The sequence below is a fragment of the Puma concolor genome, chromosome A3, assembly GCF_028749965.1.
Source record: "Puma concolor isolate L17-30 chromosome A3, mPumCon1.1.hap2, whole genome shotgun sequence".
Taxonomy (NCBI): domain Eukaryota; kingdom Metazoa; phylum Chordata; class Mammalia; order Carnivora; family Felidae; genus Puma; species Puma concolor.
The window spans coordinates 1,306,602-1,322,844 of NC_141669.1; the positions used below are offsets into that span (position 1 = coordinate 1,306,602).

The 16,243-nt window shown below is 53.8% G+C and overlaps 1 protein-coding gene and 1 long non-coding RNA gene across 15 annotated transcripts in view; one reads left to right on the forward strand and one right to left on the reverse strand.

Moving 5' to 3' along the window:
* MYT1L (myelin transcription factor 1 like) overlaps positions 1-16,243 on the reverse strand; it is a 427,914-nt gene that overhangs the window by 237,120 nt on the left and 174,551 nt on the right. The gene's annotated exons all lie outside the window — the stretch shown is intronic.
* LOC147582182 (uncharacterized) lies at positions 2,394-3,441 on the forward strand. Its single transcript, XR_015248658.1, has 2 exons — positions 2,394-2,809; positions 3,043-3,441. It is a non-coding gene; the product is annotated as an uncharacterized LOC147582182 (long non-coding RNA).

Consider the following 16,243-nt stretch of genomic DNA (forward strand, 5'->3'; position numbering starts at 1 on the left):
ACACGAGAAAGCAGGTTTGCTTGAAAACTGGTTAACGTTGATGCTAGGGCATCTTATGATCTAAATTTCTGCCAAGATTGCTCTACCACATCAACATATTTTTCTTGTGACTTCTAACTTGTTTATATTATCATTATTGTTTTTATTTTGGCTTATCCAAAAATACATGCCATCTGATTTTATATATTTATATATATATTATGATTATACATATGTATATACATGTATATATATATTTTAATGGTTATTTATTTTTGAGAGAGAGAGATGGCATCAGTGGGGGAGGGGCAGAGAGAGGGGGACAGAGGATCCGAAGCAGGCTCTGTGCTGACAGCAGAGAGCCCGATGTGGGTCTCGAACTCACGAATCATGAGATCATGAGCTGAGCCAGTCAGATGTTTAACTGACTGAGCCACCAGGCACCCCTATGCCATCTGATTTGACATATAATCTTTGCATCAATTGCTTGTTTTTCTTTTTAGATGTTGAATACCTATTTTGCAATTTTGATTTATGGAATGTATTGTGCATGACAATGACGATATGGTATGTGACAAATTGCTATGGCTGAGTTTTGGTCAACAAAGGCACTCATTTTTCTAGGCTGTGGCTTGTTTTTCCACCTCTCGTCCTGCCAGCACTTTGATGGTCGCCTGTCTGTGCCCGGGAGCGGCCACCACAAGGGCAGAGGGATACAGCTCCAATCGGTCAATTCTTAACTGCTGAGAGTCTGTGGATCCCACGCCACTGATGTCAGAACCGTCCCTGAGAGATAATTACAATAATCATGGACAGGGGTGGGAGGGCTGTGGTTGCAAAGTCCTAATTAGAAACACGGGCTCCTCACTCACTGTGGGTACTTGTTAGGCGTGGCCCGGGAAGTGCCGACTTCGAGCGTCGCACACAGAAGACGTCCACGGAAGGGGTCATGGATGGTCAGCGTGCGGAGACCGGGCTGCGGAGGCCGTTCTGGCAGCCGGTGTGGCCTTGGCCAGTTCAGGCCTTGGGGTCCTCCCCAAAGAGGGCGCTTCCTGTGGCCACAGGCCAGTCCCCGAGGGGACACAGCTGTGAGCTGTGGGCAGCCCACACTCCTCGCGGCTGGGCCATGAGAGTGTCGACACTGAAGGGCTGTCCGTCCTCTCTCTGGGGGTCTCATTCAGGATCGTAGTTTTGAGAGCCACTGACTGGAGAGTGACTCCAACCTGTGTATCTCAGCCCTGCGATCCTCACGGAGCTCCAGACGTCCGAGGACCGCTGCTTCCCTGGCATCTCCACGTGATACCGAGAGGCACCTCCAGCGGAGCAGCGGGCGACTGCTGTGCCCGCCAGCCCTCCTCTGGACGAGGTGAAGGGAGAAGGGGGCTGGATGGAGGAAGAAATTTCAGCAAAGCAGTCGAGGACACGGGTACATGGGCAGGGCCAGGGAGAGCATCACCAGGCACCTAAGGAACGGGAGCCACTTCCCTGTATTGGTTTCGAGAACGGGTGGAGTCACAGGGCAGACTTAGAGACGTCTCTGACACGGGGAGCTGGCGTCTGTAGTGACTGTGTGCCGTGAGCCCTGGATGGTGGTGTGGGTGCCACGGAGGGACCCCCAGCGATGTCCTGCCATGGAGGGACCCCTGGCAATGCCCTGTCATAGAGGGACCCCCAGCGATGTCCTGCCACGGAGGGACCCCCAGAGATGCCCTGTCATAGAGGGACCTCCAGTGATGTCCTACACGGAGGGACCCCCAGCGATGTCCTGCCACGGAGGGACCCCCTGCGATGCCCTGTCATAGAGGGACCTCCAGTGATGTCCTACACGGAGGGACCCCCAGCGATGCCCTGTCATAGAGGGACCCCCAGCGATGTCCTGCCACGGAGGGACCCCCTGCGATGCCCTGTCATAGAGGGATTCTGAGTGATGTCCTGCCACGGAGGGACCCCCTGCGATGCCCTGTCATAGAGGGACCTCCAGTGATGTCCTACCACGGAGGGACCCCCTGCAATGCCCTGTCATAGAGGGACCCCCAGCAATGCCCTATCATAGAGGGATCCTGAGTGATGTCCTGCCACAGAGGGACCCCCAGCGATGCCCTGTCATAGAGGGACCCCCGGCGATGCCCTGTCATAGAGGGATCCCGAGTGATGTCCTGCCACGGAGGGACCCCCAGAGATGCCCTGTCATAGAGGGATTCTGAGTGATGTCCTGCCACGGAGGGACCCCCTGCGATGCCCTGTCATAGAGGGACCTCCAGTGATGTCCTACCACGGAGGGACCCCCAGCGATGCCCTGTCATAGAGGGACCCCCAGCGATGTCCTGCCACGGAGGGACCCCCAGCGATGCCCTGTCATAGAGGGATTCTGAGTGATGTCCTGCCACGGAGGGACCCCCTGCAATGCCCTGTCATAGAGGGACCCCCAGCAATGCCCTATCATAGAGGGATCCCGAGTGATGTCCTGCCACGGAGGGACCCCCAGCGATGCCCTGTCATAGAGGGACCCCCGGCGATGCCCTGTCACAGAGGGATCCCGAGTGATGTCCTGCCACGGAGGGACCCCCAGAGATGCCCTGTCATAGAGGGACCCCCAGTGATGCCCTGTCATAGAGGGACCCCCAGTGATGTCCTGCCATGGAGGGACCCCCAGCGATGCCCTGTCATAGAGGGACACCCAGTGATGTCCTGCCATGGAGGGACCCCCAGCGATGCCCTGTCATCTCCAGAGCGAAGCCACCAGAAAGGAACGAGAGCTGTTATTGCAAAGTCCTAATTAGAAACATGGGTAGATCTTGGGTGAATATTTCCCGTAATCGTACACGCAGGTGTAAGTATCTCAGAATGTTCCCGGGAAGGGGAGGAATCAGTGAATCAGCCCCAGCGCTGAGAGCCCGGTGTGCACGCCCCCCATCTGCGCACACCCTCCGTCTGCCATCCTGCTGGATGTGCTCTCCTTGGGTCACATATGATCCCCTGATTTTCTCCTCACTCATGTGGAACACCCTGGTAGAAACTATCCCCATATCCAAATAAAAGCCTGTTCTGGATTATTCTCTGCAGCATGTGGACTTGGGACCATTATTTCTTTGCCAGCTTCCTGAGAAGAGAGTGTCACCATCAGAGCGAATCTGACAAATAAGCCAGAGGGCTGGAGGAGGACAAGTCCGCAGAGGGATTCGGGCATTCTGGCTGGCGCGTGGCGAGCACTGAACTCGGCTCGTGGACTGAACAGACCTCCCCCGGCCTGCGCGGCATGGTCAGCAAGGCATCTCTGCTTTTGGGAGTGTCTTTCCCAAACCATCTATCGGAAGACAAACAGCAAATAAATGGTCACAGTTCCCACTGGGACCCTCTCTGCACAGGAATAAGGAATCCCAGGGGGATAGCTTCTGTTTGCTGCCCCCGGAGCGTACGCGCAAGTCAAGGAATTAAAAACCACACGTGGGCTTTGCCGGCCGGCACCTGCCTTCCCTACTCGTGTGTTCTCGGGCTCCCTAATGTCGTCAGCAAGGGGTGCCCTGCCCTCTCTCCCTGACACCGAAATTGTGCGTACGTTGGTCAAAACAGGAGGCCTGTCTCTCAAGCTTCCGTGCCCACAATCGCAAATGATACAAGTGTTCATTTACTTATTTACACGACCCAGAAATAGCTAACGGAGTTTAAAAGTAAACAGCGTTTAAATGTGGCCCCCCCCCCCAAGTCGACTGGTCGGGGGGGATTTATTACACGTTTAACATGTTCTTCCGTTATTTATGTGAGACCACATTCCAAACAGAAAGAGTGAGTACATTTTTACACACGGACGAGTGGAGCTTGCGGGCTTCCTACTGGGAAGAGGGCCACACGCAGGAAAGGCACTGGTGGGGGCGGGGCTGCTAGCAATGGTGGCCGGTTCCGGTCGTGGGCATGACAGTCGTGGGCCCCGACCCCCAGGGTCTTGCTACAAGTTTTCAGACTCTGGAAGGGGCCTGATTCCTGCATTTTCACGGCTCAGATGGCCCCTGGAGCACAGATGGACACTCTCGAAGGACTCTCACCTACACCAGCCCATCACCGGGAGCAATTTTGGTCCCTGCCCATTCGGAGGCCCTGCCTTTCCACAAAACCTTCTCTCCCTTGTTGCTGGTTGTGACGAGAGCCTTCGTATGAGCCTTAAGACCCGGGTTCAAAAATTAGCTCCGGGACGCCCGGGGGGGCTCAGTCGGTTAAGAGTCTGACCTCAGCTCAGGTCACAGTCTCACGGTTCAGGAGTCTGAGCCTCGGGTCGGGCTCTGTGCTGATGGCTCTGACGGATTCTGTGCCTCCCTCACTCACTCTGCCCCTCCCTGCTCGTTCTCTTTCTCTCTCAAAATAAATAAAGAATAAACTTAATAAATAAACTTAAAAACCATGTGACCTCAGACCCACGCTAGTTACATCTGCCTGCTTGGATTACATGCCTCTTTTGGGAAGCCCCACTGTGTGCTAAGACTCATCGAGATCAAGAGTTGAGCTGCCTCGCACCGCGCTGGGGGTGTCGCCAGGGCTCAGGGAACGTTTGCTGCTGCCGTGCCGCTGTCCCGTGGTCACTAGGGTCGCAAGGGTGCCCGAGAGGGCACTGCTGACACCGCCTCCCGTCGGGACCAGGGCCGGTGCCCCCCTCACGGCCTCCGCACCGCACCCCGCTCCACGCTGTACGTGCAGGCAAGAACGGGTCCATTTTCACTTGAAAACGTGCCCAAAGTTCTGTCTTCACAGCTAGCCTAGGGGGCAGGTAGGGCTGTTTAACCCTGATGACAGTTATGAAAACGTTATTGCCCTGGTGACACAGATGGGGAATAAACGTGGAGACATCACAGGAGACATCACAGACGGCCTCCAGGCAAGAGACGTGCTGGGCCTTCCGGAACTCTGACATCAGGCCAGTGGCAACATGGCCCCAGATCCAAGTGCTGCTCCCGTCTGGACGAGAAGCGGGAGACCCACGACCTGACTTTACCGCAAGGAACTTCCTTATGGCGCCCACCCCCTGACCGGACAAGATAGGTCCAAGGTCATTACGAGGCCTGCTGCTGACCACAGACGGGGACAGTCCCTCCCCCTGCCCCCCTGCCTTGTAAAGCGGGCTCCACAGACCCTTCACGACACACCTGTCCTTCTTCGTGGCACTTGCCACACTGAGCGATTCGGCATCTACTGACTTTTTAGGTGCTTAATGCATGTTTATCTCAGAACATTGTAAATGTTTTCAAAGCAGGAGCTGTGCAGTCACGATCGTATGCCCACTCGGGAACATAGTAAGCACTCAATAAATAATTGTTCGATGAAGGAATGAATGAATGAAGGGGATTTAGTGAATGTGTGGACACCACATGTGCAGCTCCAAGGTCTCCCTAAACAGTGACAGGGAAGGATAGGACGATCGAAACTGCTCGACTGTGGCCTCACGTGCGGTTTCCAGACTCCGCCATCAGGCCTTGAGTCACGGCTCCCTCCCCCGCTGGCTGTTCCCTGCCTCCAAGTCCCGCCCTCAGCCTGTGCTTGCGGCTTTGAGTGGAAACTCAGATCATCAAGCCAGCCTTCGCGGCCTCGCCTGCCTGTCCCCCTGCCGGGGACACATGTCCTCCTGCTCCCCCCTCCCTGAGTGAACTCGTTACCTTAACCGCCACTGCCCCGTGTGACATTCTAGCTGCTCCCTGCTGACGCTCCAGGCCGCCTACCCTGCTTTCCTCGTGTCCAGCGCACCGAGCGCTCCCCGAAACCCCGCGTCGGGCGCGACACACGGAGCTGCTCTGCGCCGACTGCCAGCAGGTGCCCACGCCACGACGGCCACGCTGCCCTCAGCTTGTTCCCCAAACGGCCCCGCACCGAAAACAGCACGCAGCACATGTTAAGCACATTTGCTCGCGATAAACAAATTTATAGAATCTCCACAGCAAAACTTCCAACAACTTAAGGGCAGCGACTGTGTCCCGAGGTCTTTGTCAATAGTGACAGAGCCAAACGCAGAACGCAGGTGTCCCCTCTCCAGGCGGGGTTTGCGGGACTCACGCAGCCAAGGGGCCATCTCGGCACGTTCTGAAACTTACGCGAAAAAGGCCAATTCGGCTGCGTTTGTCAAACATGGGTTGGGTGCCCACCCAGCGCGGGCCGGGTGACAGGGACAGACACCAGGGCCTGTGGCTCACAGCCTTGGACGCAGGGTCACTGAGCAGCGGGCTCAGGGAGGCCGTGCCACGCGTCTGACGTGAAGGCCTCCAGGAGTGCAGACACGCGCGAGAGGAACAGAAAGTCGGTGAGCCCGACGCCTCCACACGGCGTCTGATCGGTGCCTCTCACAGGCCCTCGGTTCACGCGGCCACGACACTGGGTGAGAACAGCCCGTCTGGGGACTGGCAGCCCCGGGAGGCCCCTGTCCTTGCTGCCCCGTCCCGAAGCCGCTCGCGCTCCCAGTGCGGAGCCTCCCGGTTCCATCCTCCCGAGGACAATGTCTCTACTGCCTCCCTCACGACACTCACACTCACTTCTCAAATGGGGCTGTTCCTCACAGCTGTGTCCTTGTCCCCCGCCCACCCCGTGTCCCTTCCTGGTCACTGCCCCCCACCCACCCCGTCTCCCTGGTCCCTGTGTCCCTGTGTCCCTGTCCCCTGCCCACCCCGTGTCCCTTCCTGGTCACTGCCCCCCACCCACCCCGTCTCCCTGGTCCCTGTGTCCCTGCCCCCCGCCCACCCCGTCTCCCTGGTCCCTGTGTCCCTGCCCTCCACCCACCCCGTCTCCCTGGACCCTGTGTCCCTGTGTCCCTGTCCCCTGCCCACCCCGTGTCCCTTCCTGGTCACTGCCCCCCACCCACCCCATCTCCCTGGACCCTGTGTCCCTGCCCCCCACCCACCCTATCTCCCTGGTCCCTGTGTCCCTGTGTCCCTGCCCCCCACCCACCCCATCTCCCTGGACTCTGTGTCCCTGCCCCCCACCCACCCTATCTCCCTAGTCCCTGTGTCTCTGTGTCCCTGCCCCCCGCCCACCCCATCTCCCTGGTCCCTGCCCCCTGCCCACCCTGTCTCCCTTCCTGGTCCCGGGAGATCTCAGTCAAACAAGGGCTCTGATTCCACGGGCCTGACATCCTCGGAGTCACGTGCAATCACGCCTCTTTCCACCTCCCACATTCAGCTCCTCTGCAAGTTGTATGTTAGGTGGGTCCCAAAGGAGCCTGGCCGTCTGGTACCCGCCCGGGTAGCCTTCTCTCCTGAATCTTTGCCAGACGGACAACCCTTTCCTGATAAGCCTGATGCAGAAGAAGTAATGCTGTGCGACTTCTAGTGAGGTCACAGGATCCTCGTGGCCTCCCTTTTCCCACGAGGAGACAAAGCATATAGGACTTCTGACCACAGGAGACCACTGTGCCTGGAGCAGCACGGGACAGCTGTGTGGAGAGGCTGTGTGGAGAGAGGCGTGCGGCCACCCCAGCCCAGTGAGCAGGTGTCAGCGGAGGCACCACCCTGGAATCAAGCCAGGCATCTCCCAAAGACCCTGGCCCCACTGGCCACGTGCCAACAGCAGCCTGGGAAGCCGTGAGGGAGACCCGTCCAGCTGGGTGCAGGCAGCGGCCAGAGATGGTTGTTTGAAGCCACTAGGCGTGGACGGACTTTCATGTGGCACCAGACCTGTCTCCCCCCTGAAGCCCTCGTCCCCCCTGAGGCCCTTGTCTCCCTCCTGGGACCCTCGTCCCCCCTGAAGCCCTCATTCCCCATCCCCTGAGGCCCTTGTCTCCCCCCTGGAGCCCTTGTCCCCCCCCCAGGGCCCTTGTTCCCCCCCCCCGGGGCCCTCGTCCCCCCCCCCCCCCCCGAGGCCTTCATCCCCCCTGAGGCCCTCATTCACCCCCCGGGGCCCTCGTCCTCCCCCTGGAGGCCCTCGTTCCCTCCCCCAGCTGAGGCCCTCATTCCCCCCCGCCCTGAGGCCCTTGTCCCCCCCCCCACTGAGGCCCTTGTTCCCCACCCCCCCGGAGGCCCTCATCTCCCCCCTAGGGCCCTCATTCTCCCCCCCAGGCCCTTGTGCCCCCCCCCCCCCCCGAGGCCGTCGTTCCCCGCCCTGAGGCCCTTGTCTCCCCCCTGGGGCCCTTGTCCCCCCCCCCAAGCCCTCGTCCTCCCCCGAGGCCCTCGTCCCCCCACCCCGAGGCCCTCATCCCCCCCCGTGACCCAGGCAACAAGCTCCCAAGTTCCTCGCCAATGTCTTCCATCAGCTCTAATGAACGAGTGTTCATTAGAGCTGAGCCTAACTGCTCACCCTCAGGGTTTGTTCTGTTCTGTGACCCATCGGTTATAGCGGCTTCTGAGCTCCTGCCTCCCACCAAGGCTGCCCGGAGTGTCATGAGAGGAATTAAGGACGCATAAGCGTGCCTGGCGAGGGAAGGGACCAAACCAAGTGGGAAAGAGATGCAGAGCGGAGGAGCGGGTGGGACCCAACAGGCAGCACGCTCCCAACTTTTTTCAAGACACCGAACGTAAAGAATCGCTTAAGATTTTTCGAGCCGAAGTGCAAACCTACTGATCAATAAAATAACTGGATAATCATATTGCAATTAAAAGATTAATTAAAGGTAACAAGCGAAGTAATTGATACATAAAAACTGAAACTGTTTCCTCAATATTATCGTGAAGGTATAAATAAGGCTGCATAAAGCTTTCAAAATCAATGATCCCAGCAATTCCTGAAGAAATTCGATTCAGATATCTCGTACCCATAAAATCAGTTAGAAGGAAACCCTGATTTAAATAAGGAAGCGTGACAGGTCTGTATTAATGTAGGCTACGTTTGAAATAATTGAAAGTCCCACAGATGTTAAGCGCTACCCAAAATAACAGCAAATTCTGTCTGCCTCAGCTCCCTGGGGACTGCCGGTCAATATAAAATAATTCCAGCCATTTTTCTTGGAGTTTTTTTTTTTTTTTTAATCACATGAAATTTGGATTGCTATGACCAAAGAAAGTATGCACATTTACTAATCACTAATCAGATGGTCTCTCCAGATGAACTATGGCCACAAAACGTCGGGTGCGCACTCGGCCATCTTGTATCTGGTCTGGAAGGTCAGCGTTTCCGTGATAAAGTAAAAGAAGGGAAATGGAATGAGAAGCCATCTCATTGGGAATGGGGGGTGGTGTCTGGGTCAGGGGCCACACGCTGAGCTCCACACAGAGCCCGTGTCAGGGCTCGGAGGCCCCAGCCACACTCGGCAGGTTGGAGATTCAGCCGTGGGGTCGGATACAAATTGGAGCGCGAGGCTATCTCTTCCTACTGGCTGGGTGTGCTCTATATTGAAGTTTTATGTTAATCCCCGGATCATGGCCTCACACGGACAAAGTCATGACCGTGAACATTTCACACTGGTAGAGAACGGATGTCTGTCACAGCCAAACAGAAGCCAGGGAGGACGGGGTATGCCACTGCTAGGACCATGTGTTGGTTGTAATAACATAGTGCTCCAACTATCAGGAAATGCATTTTCCCTTATAAATAGGCACTTAGGAATTCGTGTTTCCTACAAATAAATAGTACTCTGTGAAGGGTGTGAGGAAAAGCAAAAACTCATAAATACCTCATTTTGTTTGGGAGTCATTAACCGCCAAGCAATTAAGGGAAACTAAAAATTTGGTTTTTGTGTAATGAATATGTTAAAGATTCATCCAGTGCAGGCCACTGAATTATGTCTTCGGATTTCCACGCGTGAGTCAAGGATTAAGTGATCACTGTCCCACACTGTAAGGAAACATTTGTCTGAACGGGGGAGGGGCAGAGAGAGCCCCTCCCTCCGCGGGAAGAGGACAGAGGCTCACCCTTTGGTCCGCGCCTGGAGCCAAGGCCAGCCTGGGCTTAAAGCCGGTTTGTGACTTGTTTGTCCCTTGCTAGGGACAACAGCTAACATCACGATTAGTTAACAGGGACACAGGACGCACTGATGCCAACGTCCTCCTGTTGGAAACAGTACTGGACCATGTAAATGTTTATATGTGCATTTTAAATTGAATTTCAAATCATCATTTCAAATGTCCAAGCTGAAATACATTAACTTTTGTCCAGATTGACGACAAAACGCACATTTTGAAATTGATGACCATTTTGGGTGACTTATGAGAAAAATGTAGTTCTCTGAATTGTCTACAATCTGAAAGAAGAAACATTTGTGTGTGTGGGTGTGAGAGTGTGACAGTATATGAAGGTGACAGTGTGAGTGTGAACGTGGGAGTGTGTGAGTGTGAGAAAGAGTGTGTGAGTGCATGAGAGTGAGTGGGTGTGTGGGTGAGCATGTGAGTGTGTTATAGTGTGTGAGTGGGTGTATATGGGTCTGTGAGTGTGTGTGAGAGTGAGTGTGTGCGTAAAGAGGATAAAGGGAACTCAGGTGATGCAAGCTGCCCGAGGGCAATGAAGGGGACCCCCTGCCAGGTGGCGGTGAGGACGCGTCTTCACACGACGTGGTCAGAGCCTCTCGCTCCGGGAAGCGTGGGTGCCTCAGTAAGGTCTCATGTTATCAACCATCAAGTTCAGCTCAGGAAGCCTTTTCTCTTGGGAGGGACGCACGCTGGTCACTGACCCCCCTTCCCTGTGGCCCCAGCTGTGAGTGGTCCGTGCACCTGCAAAGCCGGCCTCGGGTTGACCCCGGGCAGCCACTTACAATGGGAAGGTTTGGCCCACGAGGGCCCCGTCCCCCCTCACGTAGGTAGCATGGGTTACTCTGACCGTCGTGTCGCACACTGCCTGTCAGCTACCTGGTGGCCTGGCCTTACGAAGCTCCTTTCCAAAGAGAGCACTCCCCTCTCTGCCTTTGTCCTCTTTCCACTAAGGGCTTTGTTATTTGTTTTTATTTTACAAGATAATTGTAAAGTCAATACTGCCCTTGTTCCCCATCTCATTCTCTTCACCCTAAATGATGGCGCCCGGAAGGCGGGCTGCTTGCAGGGGTGAGGAGTGGGTGTGATGCTACAGAGGCGGCTCTCTTGCCAACACCGACCCACCGGGGGACCTAAACAAAAGACGCCGGGAGTCCGGAATCGGGGACATGAGAACCACATTACTGCTCGGAGAGGGCAGCCTGTAAAGTCTAGAGCGTCGCGCCAGGCCGCCCGTTCCCGCCTTGTGGAGAAGAACATGCACGTCCGCACACGCGTGTGACGTGCCCTCCCCCTCCCCTCCCCAGGGCGGAGCCCCGCACGCAGGGTATGTGGTGCCTTCTGTGCGACAGGCATGCGAATGATCCTGCTCTCGTGGAAGTCAGTGTCAGTGTCAGTGTGCGTTTCAGACGTGTGGCCACCAGGTGGCGGTCATGGCCACCGCGGAGCCAGCGCCCAACAGACGGTGACCCACATACAGCAGCTCTCCTGGGGGTCAAGAGGTGGCCTCCGATCGAGTTTGGCTGACTTAACTGTCAAGTTTTTATCGTTTTATAATTTAATTCTTTAAACATTGTTTAACATAAAAAATAATTCTGCTTAACAGTCATTGTGTCTACTCTCCCTGTAAATTACTTAAAGATGAGACAGAATCTAGTTTTCACTCATTAAGGTGTTCGCTATCCTCCCCAGATGCATCCTTGTCCCCCACCCAGGACAGGGGACGCGGCACTCTGGGTTGACTCAATGTCCTTCCTGTTCAGATTCCTGGTTCCTTCCCCCTTATGAGGCGAAATGGAGAAGGAAAGGCCAGTCAGCACGATGCTGCCTCCAGAAACCCTTCTGTGTCTGTCTGGGAGGAGAAAGCAAGATCTTGCAAGATTCTTTTTAAACTTTCCTCCTTCAACAATTCTTGCCATCTTTTTCTAGGACCGGTTACATCTGGGTTTGCTCAGAGCACTTACGTTATCTATCATGTGAGCCTTGCATCGTAATGAAATCACTGAGCATTGACTGTGGGCACGTCTGGTGTGGGCACCGGCCTCAGACGGTCCAGACTGGAATCAGAACACTATCTCCTCCTACGCACGTCATCTTGGGCCATTTACTTGAATTTTCTGAGCCTCCGTTTCCTCAATTGTGATATGAGAACGGAACATTACTTCCTTCACAGGGGACCCCGAAGGTTCAGGCATCCCCACTCAGACAGCGCCCTGAACTGTGCCCGGGACATAGATGCTCAGGGCAGGCGCCGAGGTCAGCGTGGACTGTTTGCATACGGCAGACGTTATGCTCACTGAAGGGCGGGGAAATAAATCTGTGTTCCTCTCTGTAACGGTTGGAGAAAACATAACCTCTCTATGACACACTATGCTTTACAAAGTGATTCACGTACAGGCTCTAGGTCGAAGGAACCCTGATCCTCTGGACAAAATAGAGTATTTAAAGCACAATGTAAATTGCTTGCACATTGGCTGCTGTGTAGTCTGGGGACATGGTCAGAATTTATCGGTGTGTGAGTCCAAAGTTGCTCGCCCTCTGTTCTCTCTCAGAGAGAATTCTGGGTTTGCGCACAACTTGACTTCCCCACCCCCTGAGGGCTCTGTCTTTGCCAGATGGGTTCCTGGACTTTCATGCAGAGATGTGCTGGAGGGAGCCTGTTAGGAAGTGTGTCTGAGAGAGAGAGAGAGAGAGAGAGAGAGAGAGAGACAGAGAGAGAGAGACAGAGAGAGAGAGACAGAGAGAGCCCGGAGGGGAGACAGGGCCAGACCCACAGTGACAGCTCTGTGTGGCAATGGGGGAGGAGCAGAGGGTGAGGGTCCAGGTGTAGACGCAGAGTAAAGAGGAAATGAAGCTGAGAGGGTCAGGGAAATCTCTGCGGGTTTCCACAGGTCAGTGACATGCCCCCACCCCGTGTTTCTCTCCCAGACATTCCGGCAAAGTACAGGACCGCCAGCCCCCATTTCTTGGGCCGTAGAACCACTGAGAAGGGACGTGAAGGGTCTGGCTTGTACTGGCTTGCACGGTTTTTATTGACTCCCAGCATTTCATGGGTGCTGCTTGCTTGGAGTCGTGTCATGCATTTTGGAGCCTGTGGTCGGCAGGGAGAATAATGTTCCCCCCGAAGGATGTCTAAGGCCCAATCTGGAACCTGCAAATGCGGAAAACGGCAAAGCGAGTGTGTAAGGGTGCTGAGACCAAGGACCTTATCTGGGTCCCTGAGCGGGCCCAATGGGGTCACAGGGAGAGGAGGGAGACAGGAGGGTCAGACAAGGGGATGTGAGGGTAGAAGCGAATGATGGAAGCAGGGTGACGGGGCCGAGAGCCCCAGAGGTGGAGTTGCACGATGCCTCCAGGAGGGGGCCAGCCCGGCTGACCCGGGTCCGATCCGTCCTCTAGAATTGTAAGGTGATAGGTTTGTGATGGGTAAGCTGCTGAGCCTGTGGTAACTTGTGAGGGCAGTAGCGGGGACCCCACACAGAGACCTCATCAGCTTCCGTCAAAAGCTCTCGGAGGCCTTGCAGGCACCTTGGTGTCTCATTTCCCTGCGAGGCTCCCCCGGCCTAAAGGGGGACACCCGGCTATGCAACGTTTGCCTCCCACGTGACGTGGAGACACAAATATAGAAACAGAATTAGGAGAGTGCCATAATAAAGCACAAGTTGTTCTTTATGTTTATTTAAAAATTTTTTTAAATATTATTTACCCTTGAGAAAGAGAGAGAGAGACAGAATGTGAGCAGGAGAGGGGCAGAGACAGACGGGGACACCGAATCTGAAGCAGGCTCCAAGCTGTCAGCACAGAGCCCGACGCGGGGCTCAAGCTCACGAGACACGAGATAGTGACCTGAGCCGAAGTCAAACGCTTAACCGACTGAGCCACCCAAGTGCCCCAAATCAAAGAATTTTTTAAAGCTCTTTGGCTTACCATCCAGGTTGTAAAGTATGAACAGTGACCTAAGGTTAAATGCCCAACTCTGTAAAGTTCTGCCTGTGCACACCCATAGTATCACTGCCTCAACCTAGAGAACATCCTGCCAAGTAGAGCGCTTCCAGAATTCCAGAAGCTTCTTTCCTCCTCCTCCCAGTGAGCAGCCACTACACTGACACCCATGGGCTCTTCTGTTCTTGAATGTCAGGTCAAGGAAGCACACAACACATGCATTTCTGGTCTGGTTCTTCCTTTCAACACGGTCTCTGTGGGGCTGAGCCAGCTGTTTATATGTGGGTATTTGCTCCCTTCTGTTCTGGGGCCATAATCCATGGCGCGGATCCCACCGGGCAAAGAATATGGTGGAAACGGGCTATGGACAGTTTGTCTCCCGAGCAGAAGGTTAGAACCATCATCACGTTTCCCTGCTTCTGCGTGACCTCCCGTACTCCTTAGCGGTGTGATTGGGGAGCCATTGGGCTCTGAGTCAGAAAACTGGATTTAAGTTCAGTTTTCCATTTATGAGTTTCATGAAATGCAGTAAGTCACTAATCCTGTCTGACTCTCTCCAAAATAATTGTATTAGCAATGACACCTAACAGATTTCCTGTGATAATTAGACTACATAATCTATAAAATCATTTTTTAATTTATTTTAATTAATTAATTAATTTATTTAGAGAGAGACAGAGAAAGTGAGCAGGGGAGGGGCAGAGAGGAGAGAAGGAGAGAGAGAGAATCCCAGGCAGGCTCTACACTTTCAGCGTGGAACCCGATGCGGGGCTGGAACTCGCGAACAGTGAGATCATGACCTGGACCGAAACCAAGAGTTAACCGACTGAGCCGCTAAAATCATTTTTAAATTGAAAGGAGCAGAAAGGTGCTATAGATACTAAACAACAGCAACTGTGCTTTCTGGCTGCTTAGAAGACAGTAACAGAAACCAGGAAATAGCCAGACCACTACCTGTAACACACTGGTAAAATCTCTCTGCTTTTAAACCTTTAAGTTCAAAATGGGGATAGCGTTACCCACGGTGGCGGACATTACAGGTTGTTGCAAGAGTCAATATCGACGCAGCCCATAGAAGCACTTGCTAAAGGCATAATTAGTAGCAGTGAGGGTTATTCTGTATAAAAAAGTTGGTCTAACGTATCTCAGCTGTATATGTCCATTAAAATTATTTATAAAATTATCAATATCAGTTATTATACCAGTAAAGAAAATACTAATAGATAGCAAAGCAAGAGGTGAAATTCTCCAGCAATTTTCAGTATAGAATAGTCATAAATGGCTACCAAAATTTAATAGCGGACGTCAAACTGAAGAGTCAAATATCGGTAGCTTGGGATAAGATCAGGAAAACGAGATGTGCCTTACCACCACTCGTGGTCCACATTACTGCGGAAGCTCCAGTTAACAGAGTGAGAAAACTGCTCACTAGGATGGGCATCGGTGGTAAAAGAGTGGACGCTTCATTTGCAGATGAAGCGGTTTCATACCAAGGAAATAGGAGGAATTTTCCGAGGAATGTAAAAATCAGTGGAGAACTCGGTGAATTACTTGGAGTCAAGAAAATCTACCAGAATTAACTGACTGAGCCTGTTTCGAATCAGCAGCCAGCACAAGGATGCAGAAAGCCCAAGACAGACCCGCAGGCCTGGGTTGTGGGGAAGGACGCGGTGCCATCCCGGAAGATGGCAGACAAAGACACGTCCAGTCGCGGTTGGCTGCGCCTGCATCAGTCTCCACACCGGTTCATCGAGGGGAGGTGGAGTGCTTGTTAAATTTATTTTATTCTATTTTTAAATTTTTTAGTGTTCATTTTTGAGAGAGAAGGGCGGGGCAGAGAGAGAGGCAGACACAGAACCCGAAACAGGCTCCAGGCTCCGAGCTGTCAGCACAGAGCCCGACGCGGGGTGAGAGACCATGACCTGAGCTAAAGTTGGATGCTTAACCGACTGAACCACCCAGGCGCCCCTGATAAATTTATTTAAAATTTTTTTTTACATTTATTTATTTTTGAGAGACAGAGAGAGACAAGTAGGGGAGGGTCAGAGAGAGAAGAAGACACAGAATCTGAAGGAGGCTCCAGGCTCCGAGCTGTCAGCACAGAGCCCGACACAGGGTGAGAGACCATGACCTGAGCTAAAGTTGGATGCTTAACCGACTGAACCACCCAGGCGCCCCTGATAAATTTATTTAAAAAATTTTTTTTACATTTATTTATTTTTGAGAGACAGAGAGAGACAAGTAGGGGAGGGTCAGAGAGAGAGGCAGACACAGAACCCGAAACAGGCTCCAGGCTCCGAGCTGTCAGCACAGAGCCCGACGCGGGGTGAGAGACCATGACCTGAGCTAAAGTTGGATGCTTAACCGACTGAACCACCCAGGCGCCCCTGATAAATTTATTTAAAATTTTTTTTTACATTTATTTATTTTTGAGAGACAGAGAGAGACAAGTAGGGGAG